Here is a 12390-nt window from a genome sequence, read left to right on the forward strand (position 1 = left end):
TGCTTTTATTAAGTTCTAGTCTAGGAGTCACTTTTGAAAACTTTTTTGATAATTTGTACTCTTTTTCTCTAAAAAGTGAGTCATCATTTCACAGAAGATATCTGTAATAAAATGTCATTTTTATTCAACTGTGAGTTTCTTCCTTCATCTTGAGGTTGAAACACTTTCCTGGTACAGGCATTCCTCATTTTATTGTGCTTTACTTTATTGTACTTCACAGATACTGCATTTTTTACAGACTGAAAGTTTGTGGCAAACTCTGCCCTGAGCAAGTCAATCAGTGCCATATTTCCAAAGCATTTACTTACTTCCTGTCTGTGTGTCACATTTTCATAATTCTTGCAATATTTTGCACTTTTTCATTTGTATTATATTTGCTCTGGTAATCTGTTATCAATAATCTTTGGTGTTACTACTGCCATTGTTTTGGGCTGCCACAAAGTCCATTAATATAAGGTGGTAAATTTAAAAAATACATGCTTTGTGTGTTTTGACTGCTCCACAGACTGGCTGTTCCTTTATTTCTCTACCTCTCCTCAGGCCCTCCTATTTGCTGAGATGCAAGAGTATTGAAATTAGGCCAGTTAATAACCCTACAATGGTCTATACATATTCAAGTAGAAGGAGAGTTGGACGTCTCTCACTTTAAATCAAAAGCTAGAAATGGGGATCCCTGGGTGGCGCAGTGGTTTGGCGCCTGCCTTTGGCCCAGGGCGCGATCCTGGAGACCCGGGATCGAATCCCACATCAGGCTCCCGGTGCATGGAGCCTGCTTCTCCCTCTGCCTGTGTCTCTGCCTCTCTCTCTCTCTGTGTGTGACTATCATAAATAGATAAAAATTAAAAAAAAAAAAAAGACAAAAGCTAGAAATGACTAGGCTTAGTAAGGGCATGTGGAAAGCCAAGAGAGGTCAAAAGCTAGGCTTCTTGTACCAGTTATCAACTTGTGCAAAGGAAAAGTTCTTGAAGGAAACTAACTGTAAGTGCTTACTCCAGTGAATACACAAATATTAAAAAGGTAAAACAGCTTTATTGCTAACATGGAGAAATTTTAGTGCCACTACATTCCCTTAAGCCAAAACCTAATACAGAAGAAGGCCCTAACTCTCTTCTTTAAAAAAAAAAAAATTATTCATGAGAGACACAGAGAGAGAGAGAGGCAGAGACACAGGCAGAAGGAGAAGCAGGCTCCATGTAGGAAGACTGATGTGGGACTCGATGTGGACACCTGGGACTCCAGGTCTCCAGGATCACGTCCTGGGCTGAAGGCAGGGGCCAAACTGCTGAGCCACCCAGGGATCCCTAACTCTCTTCAAATCTAGGAAGGCTGAGAGAGGTGAAGAAGCTGCTTTCAGAGACTGGGTCATGAAGTTTAAGGAAAGAAGCGATCTCTATAACTTAAAAATGCAAAGTAAATCAGCAACTGCTGTTACAGAAGACCTAGCTAAGATAATTCATAAAGATGGTTACACTAAAGAACAGATTTTCAATGCAGACAAAATAATTTTCTTTTCTTGGAAGAAGATTCCATCTACGACTTTCATAGCTGGAGAGAAGTCAATGCCTGGGTTCAAAGTTTCAAAGGACAGGCTGATTCTGTTCTTAAGAGACTAATGCAGCAGAAGACTTTAAGTTGAAACCAATACTCAGTTACCATTCTGAAAGTCTTAGGGCCCCTAAGAGTTATGCTAACTCTACTCTGCCTGTGTCCTAAATGGAACAACAAAGCCCAGATGACAATACATTTGTTTACAGCATGGTTTATTGAATATTATATGCCCACTCTTGAGACCTACCACTCAGGAAGAAAGATTCCTTTTAAAATATTATGATTTATTACACCTGGTCACCCAAGAGATCTGATGGAAAGGTAGAATGAGATTAATGTTGTTTTCATGCCTGCTAACACAATATCCATTCTGCAGACCATGGATCAAGAAGGAATTATGAATTTCAAGTCTTATGATTTAGAAATATATTTCATAAGGCTATAGCTGGTATAGATAATGATTCCTCTGATGAATCTGGGCAAAATAAATTAAAAACCTGAAAAGGATACACTGTTCTAGATGCCATTAAGAACATCCATGATTCATGGGAATAGGTCAAAATAATAATAACAGAAGTTTGGAAGAAGCTAATCCCCCCCCCCTTATGGATAACTTTGGGGTGGGTGGGGGGTCAAGATTTCAGTAGAGGGATCTCCAGATGTGGAGAAATAGCAAGAGAACTAAAATTAGAAGTGACACTGAGAAGTGACAAGATTGCTTCAATGTCATGATAAAATTTGAACAGATGAGATGTTCTTATGGATGAGCAAAGAAAGTGATTTCTTGAAATAGAATCTACTCCTGGTGAAGATGCTGTGAAGATCATTGAAATGACACCAAATAATTTAGAATATTACATCAACTTAGTAGATTGAGTGGTGGTAGGGTTTGAGAGGACTGACTCCCAATTTTGAAAGAAATTCTGTCGATAAAATACTATCAAACACATGCTTCCTTTGTGAAAGAGTCAATGGATGTGGTAAACTTTATTGTCTTGTTATAAAAACTGCCACAGCCACCCAACCTTTAGCAACTGCCACATTCATCAGTCTAACCACGGAGGAAGACCCTTCACTAGTAAAGATTCTGACTCACTGAAACCTCAGATGACAGTTAGCATTTTTTTTTTTACCAATAAAGTATTTTTAGTTAAGGTACATACATTATTTTGGGGAGCATAATTCTATTGCATACTTAATGGACTACAGCATCGTATAAACATAACTGGGAAACAAACTGGGAAAAACAACTCATTTGACTCACTTGGTTGCTATATTCACTTTTTTGTTTGTGGTCTGGGGTTAACCAGCAATATCTCTGAGGTATGCTAGGCATTCTTGATTCAGCTAAGTGTCTACAGAAGTTCTCTCCATTACTCTTACCTCGCTTCTAGCACAAAGCATTGTACTATATCCCCTATATTGCCCTTTCAAAATTTATCATCATCCTATCAGTAAGACATGCAAACATGTTATTACCCCTCAGTCTTAGGATGGTACATTGGCACAATATATTTTAAATACATTATTAATTTTATAGCAAACATATTTAATTGAATGAAACATAGTACTTCATATTTTCTGCCCTTTGATCCCTCAACATCTTTATTTTTTCCTTGAAGAATTCATGTGATGAGCTCTAGGCCTTTTTATTTTTTTTAGCTCAAAAGATGTTTTATCTCATTTCATATTCTATTGACAATTTTATATAGGGATTTGTAGGGAGAGAATTTTGTGAAAAGTCTTATTTATTGCTATAATGAATGGAATTGTGTCCTTCAAAAATCCAAATAGTGAAACCCTAAACTCCCTGTATTTTAGAATGTGACCTCATTTGGGAATAAGGTTGTTATTACATGATTAGTTAAGGCCTCATAAGTGCAGAATGGGCTCCAATATGCCTGATGTCCTTATAAAAGAGGAAATTAGGAATCACACAATATATACAATCACACAATACCATGTGAAGATAAAGACAGAGATCGATTTGCTGTAGCAGAAGCCAAAGAACACCAAAGAGTGTCAGTATGCCACAGATGCAGGAGAGAGGTGAGGAACAGATTCTCCCTCATAGCCTTCATCAGGAACCAAACATGATAACAAATTGATCTTGGATTTCTAGACTCCAAAATGGGAGGCAATACATTTCTGTTGCTTATGTCACTCATTTTGTGATACTTTGTAACACAATGCCATAAAATCACTTGAAAATTCTATTTAGTCTTTTTATAAAATGTCATTTCAAATTTTTTCCCAAATTGCCATGTTTATGAGAACAGAAGATTTCTCCAAAAATATATTCCTTAAAGCTCTGGATTCTTCAAGGATTTTCATGAAAATAGTACACAAAACATAAACCCTGAACATTTATTTGGTTGCTACTAATGAAGGTTTTCATCTATTGTCCTGTCCTATAATCTCTGGCTTATTCATTGATAGAGGAATCTGTCTGATTATTGATATTTGTCAGGATTCATACAGAAATGAAATTTATTTAATTTTACTTTAGCTGTAAATCCCTTGAAAACCATTTGAAGAATTTATTTTCATGAGTCTAAATATTTTGTTACACTACATGCAATAGCTGACTTCTAGAAAGTTATTTCTCTTTGCACAAAGAAATATCCAAGCTCTATCTATTGAATCCTTAAATATTATTCTTGCTAGCCCTTCTACAACAATAGTTGTACCAGTCTTTAATTGCCTACAGGTCTATTCCTGTGTTACTTAGCCCTGGCTGAAAGTGCATATACGTACTTGGAAGTGAAAGACCAAATGATAACAGAATTTATGTTGTAAATGTAAATGTTGTAATGATATATGCTTTTGTAAGATTTTATAGATGAATATGCTTATTTATTTGCATGGAATTCCAGTACCATTTAATTATTTAGTATAGAATTTTGGCTCCCAAATTCAAGATAACCTTCTAATCCCAAATAATTGACACACTCTCCCATCAATTTCCTAGTGAAATGACCAAACTGATGTAATAAATCAAATGTTATCATCTACGACACTGCTAGAATTAAGGGTTTCCACCCACATACTGAAATTTCCACAAACTTGACAGGTAGTAGGTGGTGATGACAGCAAAATGAGGGATGGAGACTCACAGACCCTACTGGAAGGATTGGGGGATTCTAAATTTTGGCAGAAATCCTCCTGGGAATTATTATTATTTTTTAAGTGTCATCCTATGAGAGCTCCAGACATGGGGATAAAACTGAACTCAGGCAGAAACATATGAAAGATGGGAAAGAAAAAGGAAACAAAGGATCCTGTAAGGATTCAGATTCTGAGGGGAAGCAGATTCATATGAATCAATGTACTATTCACAAGTGTCAGGATAAAAGCATGAGTATAGTGATAGGGAAGTGGGCTTCTAGGAAATCAGGCATTTGAAAACAAGTATGATATTGCACTGGTTTCTAACATCCTGAGGAGATATGAATGAAAAAAATTATACCTGAGTAAATAATTGAAAGAGGACAAAAAATAGATTTTAGAGCCTAAATCAGTCCCCTAAATTGAGTAACAGTGTCCACTCTGTAAGGATTAATGTGATCACAAATGTGATCATGGCCAACAGTTCCAAAGAAAGGAATCAAACGTATTTGGAAGAAATAACTTGTTTTCTTGAATAGGGAAGAGGTGCTATTAACTGTAACAAATAGACCCAAAATATTTAATAGTTCAGTACACACACGCAAAAGTATTTATTTATCATGTAATAATACAGGGGTATGTGCATACTGTGAGAACACGGATCCTTCACTCTTCCATGTCCATGCAGGGACCCAGACTTCCAGAGACCTTTGTACTTCCCACATACAGATTCTGAGTTTCCCTTAGGTGTTGTACCCTTTCCAGACAGCCCAGTTCAGGAAAAGAATATGGAAGATTTGGCATGGCAATTTTAATGCACCAGGATTTTCATAGGCACACATCGCTTGTACTCTTGTTCCATTGACTTAGACATATTGTCATACGTAAATACAGCAGAGCCTGGGGAATATATGCAATTTGTCCACCCAGAAAGAGCAGAAGATTTTGATGTTCAGCTAATGGGAAGTGTCACATTACATGTAAAATAATTCTTGCAAGAAGCCTCAGAAAATATTTTAAAACCTTCTCAAAAAAAATTCTCAACTTTTGAGAAAATATTACACATACTAAAAGTCAAATAAAACAAAAAACAGAAAATAAGTGACTATGGGAAGTTAATAATGTTAACTATTAAGATGAAAACATGAGGGAACCTGGGTGGCTCAGTCAGTTAGGTGTCTGCTTTTGGCTCAGCTCATGATTCCAGGGTGCTGGGATTGAGCCCCAAGTCAGATTCCCTGCTCAGAGGAGAATCTGTTTCTCCCTCTCCCTCTCCTTACTCATGTTCTCTCTGTCTCTCTCTTTCTCAAATAAATAAATAAAAATTTTTTTAAAACAGATGAAAACATGATTTCTAAATTTAAAGAAACACCATAACAACCCAATAAAGGCTTTCAATATGATATAGAAAGATTTAGAAGCAAATTTGTGCATTCAAAAATTATGTTGATGAATTGTACCAAAAATAAAAGGAAAACATAATAGGTAAAATGTTGAAAATGAATTTTTAGTCAATGCATAAATATTAAAAATAAAAATGACTATTGATAAGTTACATATTTCCAATTGATAAGAAGCTTGTATTATCTAATACAAAGTAATATTAACTGGATATCTCAGATTATGTATTAGATATTACCTGGATATATTAGATACAATATCTAATATTCTATATCTAGTTTGCTTTATCTAATTAATACAAAGAATTAAGACAGTATATATCTGTTTGTGGTCTGTGGACACATACATTACCATCCTAAAGGGATAATGATTTTATTGCTGAAGTAACCAGTTTCTTATTTCTTATTCCATGGAATAATAAGAAAAATTGCACTAATATTAATTATGCCTGTATGTAAATCTCTTTTCCTAGTTGCTAGCTGTTGTCATTGTTAAGGACTTAAGTTTCATCATCTATAATTATGGTTAATAATAACCAACCTTAGGAATATTGAGATATTTAAATGAAACAATAGGCTTGAAATATCTGGCAAATATTTTTCATTCAATAAATGTTTGTTGAGCAGATTCTCCACTGAGAATGGAGCCCAATGCAAGGCTTGATTCTGTGACCCTGAGATCACTACCTGAACCCAAATCAAGAGCAGAGTGCTCAACTGACTTGCCCAGCCAGGAGCCCCATTAAATGTTTAATACCATTAGTATGCTAAATTATGTGAAAATTGTCAGCAGGAACTTTTTGAAATTATTTTCAGGATTACATTTGTGAAAATGTGTTTTTGAGATCTGGCTTCTTAGTTTTTTAGTGATAAATGGTAAGTACATTTTTGGTGTTTTGTTTCAGTATTAGTTTAACATTTGATTGTTTCATTGAGTACACTTGCTTTGATCATTTAGCAATTAATTTTCCCCTCATATTATTACTGCATCAATTATTTATATGAAAGATCAAAAATGTTTTTTGTTTTTTTTACTTTTAATAACCATAACTGTATCATAACACCTGGAAATATTTTATTAATTCATCAAATTGATTCCTAATCTACTCCAAAAAAGCTGTAGTAACTATGTTTTTGCATGATATTAGAGAAATGTGATGAGATGTTTAACTTAAAATTTTATAATTACAAAGTATAGTGTAAATAATAACTGGTTGCAACATAAATATGTAGTGTAACTGGATGATTAGGTAGGGAGAATATTTATTTAAGCATTTGAATTGGGTTTGTGGTAATTTTTTGTGTAGCAATGGAAAACTAAGAAAGCTTTTGGTACTTGGAAGTGAAGCGACACCAAATAATACACCTAAAATACAGCAGTAGCTTTGGAATGGGCCAGTATGTGAAGGCTAGAAGAATCATAAGGAGCATGGTAAAAACCTGGATGGCTTTGAACAAATCACCAATAAGAATATAGATGTTGAAAATTTGAAAACATTGCTGGTGAGAACTCAAAAACAAGTGAGGAACATTACAGGAAAATCCTAAATTGCCTTAGGAAAAGCCTACATTGACATGAACAGACGATTAGTAGAAATCTGGACTTTAAGAACAGTGCCAGGGAGGTCTCTTAAGTAATGAGGAACAAGCTATCTCACACGGGTGGAAGAAGAATTCTTTCAATATGGTGGAGAAAACTTAGTGAAAATGTGCCCTACACTTACCTGGAGAGCAGGACTCGTGACAAATTTGAATATAATAGCCAAGGAGAGTATGTATGTATGTATGTATGTATGTATGTATGTATGTATGTATGTATGTATGTATGTATTGTAGGGACAGAGGGAGAGGGAGAGAGAATCTTAAGCAGACTCTGTTCTGAGCAGGGAGCTCAGAGTCTGACATAAGACTCAACTTCATGACCCTGAGATCATGACCTGAGTTGAAATCAAGAGTCTGGTGCTCAGCCCTCTGAGCCACACAGGTGCCCCTACTAAGGATATTTTTAAGCCAAGTGTTGAATACACTGCCTGGTTTCTTCTTGCCACTCATGGCAAAATACAAATGGAGAGAGATAAATTAAAACAATAGGTATTATGTAAAAAGAAATAAGGTTGATGAATTTGGAAATTTTAACCTTTCCAGATGGCAACAATACTAAAAGTCCAAATGCCAGTTGAAAGTATGGCATAGAGTAAAGGGAGTATATGACTATATAATCCTTGGCTCAAATATTAGAAAAACAAACATCGGAATATTAATTTGTAATAGGTTAAGAGTATGTATGCCCTAATCAAATCAGAGGGACTGTGTAAAGTTTAGAAGTATTGTTATACAACTATTTTGATATAGCCCCAAAATAAGGAAAATATGATCTCAGGAATATCAGTAGGAATGTCTTTTATATAATGGAGTAAAACTCAGTCTAATTTACACACAAACCAAGTTTATTGAAAAATTATATTATCAAATGGGGCACCTACATGGCTCAGTTGTTTAAGCATCTGCCTTCGGCTCAGGTCAGGATCCCAAGACTCTGGGATCGATCCCCTCATCAGGTGGCTCCCTGCTCATTGGGAAGCCTGCTTCTCCCACTCTCTCTGCTGCTCCCCCTACTCATGCTCTGTCTCTCTCTCTCAAATAAATAAATAAACTCTTGAAAAAAATTATATTATCAGGAACACTGACGTTTTGTGCTAAATGAGATAAGAGAGTAGTGAATGGAGGAGGGCTGTTGAACCCATGAAGATTTGGTTGGAGATATGCTATTTTTCATAAAAAATGAATGACTCAAAGGGCAGAATCTAGAACTCAGGGGTTTTAACCAAGAGTTCAGAGGGAGGACCAGAGAAATGAAGAGTAATAAAATTCCAGTCTTGAAACCTGATTTAGCTGAATTAGAAAATGAAATCTCAAGTTTTTTGAGCTGATGAAATTAGATTGCATTTTGGATTTTGAACTAATGCTGTGGTGGCATGAGAAACTTGAGAGGTTTGATAGGAACATGAATGTATTTTGCATAAGGAACAGATATCAATTGTGGGAGCCAGAGAGGGGATTCTGGTAGACACAATCTTATCCCCTGTTATATATGCTTCTGTGATTATGTTTCATTATATAGGAAAGGGATTTTTCAGATATAATTAAGGCTACTTTTTTTGGAGGATTATGTGCATGCACCTAAATTAATTAATCCCATGAGCTCTTTGAAGCAGAGAAGTAAAATAAAAATAAAAATAAAAATAAAAGCAGAGAAGTTTCCTTTAACTGGTAGCTGAAGAGAAGGCCAAAGAGATTTGAAGCAGAAGAACTCTACATTCCTTTGTTGACTTGACAGTGAATGTCTTCCCTCTGCCAGCCAGCAAAGTAACTCATTTGTCACTACTACAATCACAAAAAGCTAAATTCTTCCTAGAACTTGAATGAGCTTGGAAGTAGATCCTCTCCCAACACCTTCAGATAAGAGTCCAGTCTGGACACCTCTTGATTTGAGCATTGTGAGACCTTCACCAGGGAAATAAATAGTTTTTTGGGCTTCTAAGTCTGTGGTAATTTGTTATACGGCAGAAGAAAATTGGGACAGATATCTTCCCATTTGTGGATGCTTGCAAAGTACCTTCTCATAAAGAAAGGTCTAATTTGTAGGATTCTCTGACCTCCATGAGAGTAACACTGTCTACCAGGGTTAGCCTCACACTGCCACCTTGACCTCACTTAACTTTGACTCAGAAAAGGTATGTGTAGTTGACCCTTCTGAACTCGTAGGAGCCAACAGAAGCTGGATACAGCACATTGCCACTTCCCACCATTTACATATTGAGGTTCACAGAAACGTGTAGGCATTGGGTTTGGTGTTAGATATCATATGTGTGTTTTCAGTGTGTTTTTTTTTCTTTTTTTTTTCAGTGTGTTTTATATCATTTCTCTTTTTTAAGGAGAAAGTTGGTTGTAGGTACTCAGGACAGCTTCAATCTATTCCACAGCCAGTGCTATATTATCCTTGACCTCTTTTTCTGTGCTAAGCATACTAGAGGATTTTTAATTTATTATTTCTATATGTCAATGTTAATTAAATAACCAAATGAAATATTTTAGGAGATAAAATTGTGGACAAACTTTTATTATAACTTCTCTTATAAGTTACTTGTCCATAATCAGTAGGAAGCGTTTTAGCTCTCTATAGGAAATCTTTTTTTGTTGATTTTAGATTTACATATAACATTGAAGAAAAGATTATGCATTTGTCATTTAGCACATTTGCAATTATAACACATAAAGAATAGGAAACTGTATAATGTCCTAAATAATGGGACAGTAAGAATTTAATAATTTTATAAAGATGTAGTAGTAATTAGAATAAGTAAAGTAAGTATATTGATAAACACAAACATATTGATAAAATAAGTATATCGATAAACTTGTAGTATCACAGAGTCCTCTAGAGTAATGTGTTTGCATATGCAAGTGTGTGTGTTTGTGTGTCTTCAGAAAATAGTTTAACACACAAAAAATTGAAGGTTGCTTTCTGTACATTAAAATGTGTTATGGTTGGCAAAATGTTAGGGAATATCACACTCCCACAATATTCAGAGATTTAAAAAACTAAATTATTTTCATAATTGAGTTATTTTTATTTACAACTCTGCTTGTTTTAATCCTTTATTCTTGTACACACAAGCATACACACAGAAGAAACGTGACATAGGCAAGTAGTCAAAGACAAACACACAGAGAAACCTTCAGCATAAACATCTTCCACAATATCAGGTACAAATACGTTCACTTTTTTTTTCCTCCCAGTTTTTTCTTTCACTCAAAAAAAATGCGTGTTCAAAGCAGAAGTTTATTGTTAATCTTTTCATTTAATTGTCCACATATGAGAGAAAGAAACTTTTCATTTCAAAGCAAAGTCAGTTCAAATACCCTGTTCAAAGATAAGATTTTAGTTGCTATTTATTCTCACAAACTTATTATGCTGCATTTAACAAAGGCTAGGCTCTAATAATAATCATTGTAACCAATATCTTTTGATAGGGGCTTCTTCCCATTGGAAATAATCATATTTATATAGTCTACCTTTTTTTTACAATATTTATAAAAATAAATATGGGAAATAAGTATTTGTCCTTAAGTAGAGTTCTGTCTATTCAGGAGTAAGGAATTAATAAGTTATACTTGACCATCAAAAGAGTCATAATGGATTAGTATCAACTTAATATCTTCTTCTGCATCTGAGCCATACAATATTCTCCTGGGACATATAAATATGCATATTATAAATATAATTTGTTTAAATTTAATTTTCTGCAATGTATTATATAATTATCTTTTCCTATATTAATCACTATATACTCAGGGTAATTATAATTTGTATTTATTTATTATGTTATTGTATTATATATTTATTTATTATATTATTTTGATTATACTCCTCTAACAATTATAATTTTGGGGGCCATTCATGTCCAAACACATTCTATTTATTTTTTGTGTATGATAGGTAAGTTTAATTCAATAGTAATAATCCTGCCTTGTAAATACAACCAAATGTCCCTATCAAAACTACATTGTGATGTGAATACAGTTTTGTTTTTGATACAACTCTAGAAAAAGGTTGGCACCAAATGGACATAAAAAAAGTTTAAAGCTTAATAAAAATACAGGTTAATAATTTCTCAATGCAGCTTAAAGATGAAAAACAGCATGTTAAGAGTTAATGAATCTTCCAAGTACAGGCAGTCCCCAACATAAGGAGTTTTTTCCTATATATAAATGGCTATGGTCTCATTCATTTGGGGAATAAAAATATAAATAATAGTGAAAGGGAATAGAGGGGAAGGGAGAAGAAATGGGTAGGAAATATTGAAAAGGGAGACAGAACATGGAAGACTCCTAACTCTGGGAAATGAACTAGGGGTGATGGAAGGGGAGAAGGGTGGGGGGTGGGGGTGACTGGGTGGCGGGCACTGAGGGGGGCACTTGACGGGATAAGCACTGGGTGTTATTCTGTATGTTGGCAAATTGAACACCAATAAAAAATAAATTTATTGGGATCCCTGGGTGACGCAGTGGTTTGGCGCCTGCCTTTGGCCCAGGGCGCGATCCTGGAGACCCGGGATCGAATCCCACTCGGGCTCCCGGTGCATGGAGCCTGTTTCTCCCTCTGACTATGTCTCTGCCCCTCTCTCTCTCTCTCTCTCTGTGACTATCATAAATTAAAAATCAATCAATAAATAAATTTATTATTACAAAAAAAAAGATAATGACTTTATTTAAAAAAATGGCCACCTTCTTTGGCCTTCCAGGAACAGGCACTCCTTTCCCACTTGTCTCA

The sequence above is a fragment of the Vulpes lagopus genome, chromosome 20 (assembly GCF_018345385.1).
Source record: "Vulpes lagopus strain Blue_001 chromosome 20, ASM1834538v1, whole genome shotgun sequence".
NCBI classification, from domain to species: Eukaryota; Metazoa; Chordata; class Mammalia; order Carnivora; family Canidae; genus Vulpes; species Vulpes lagopus.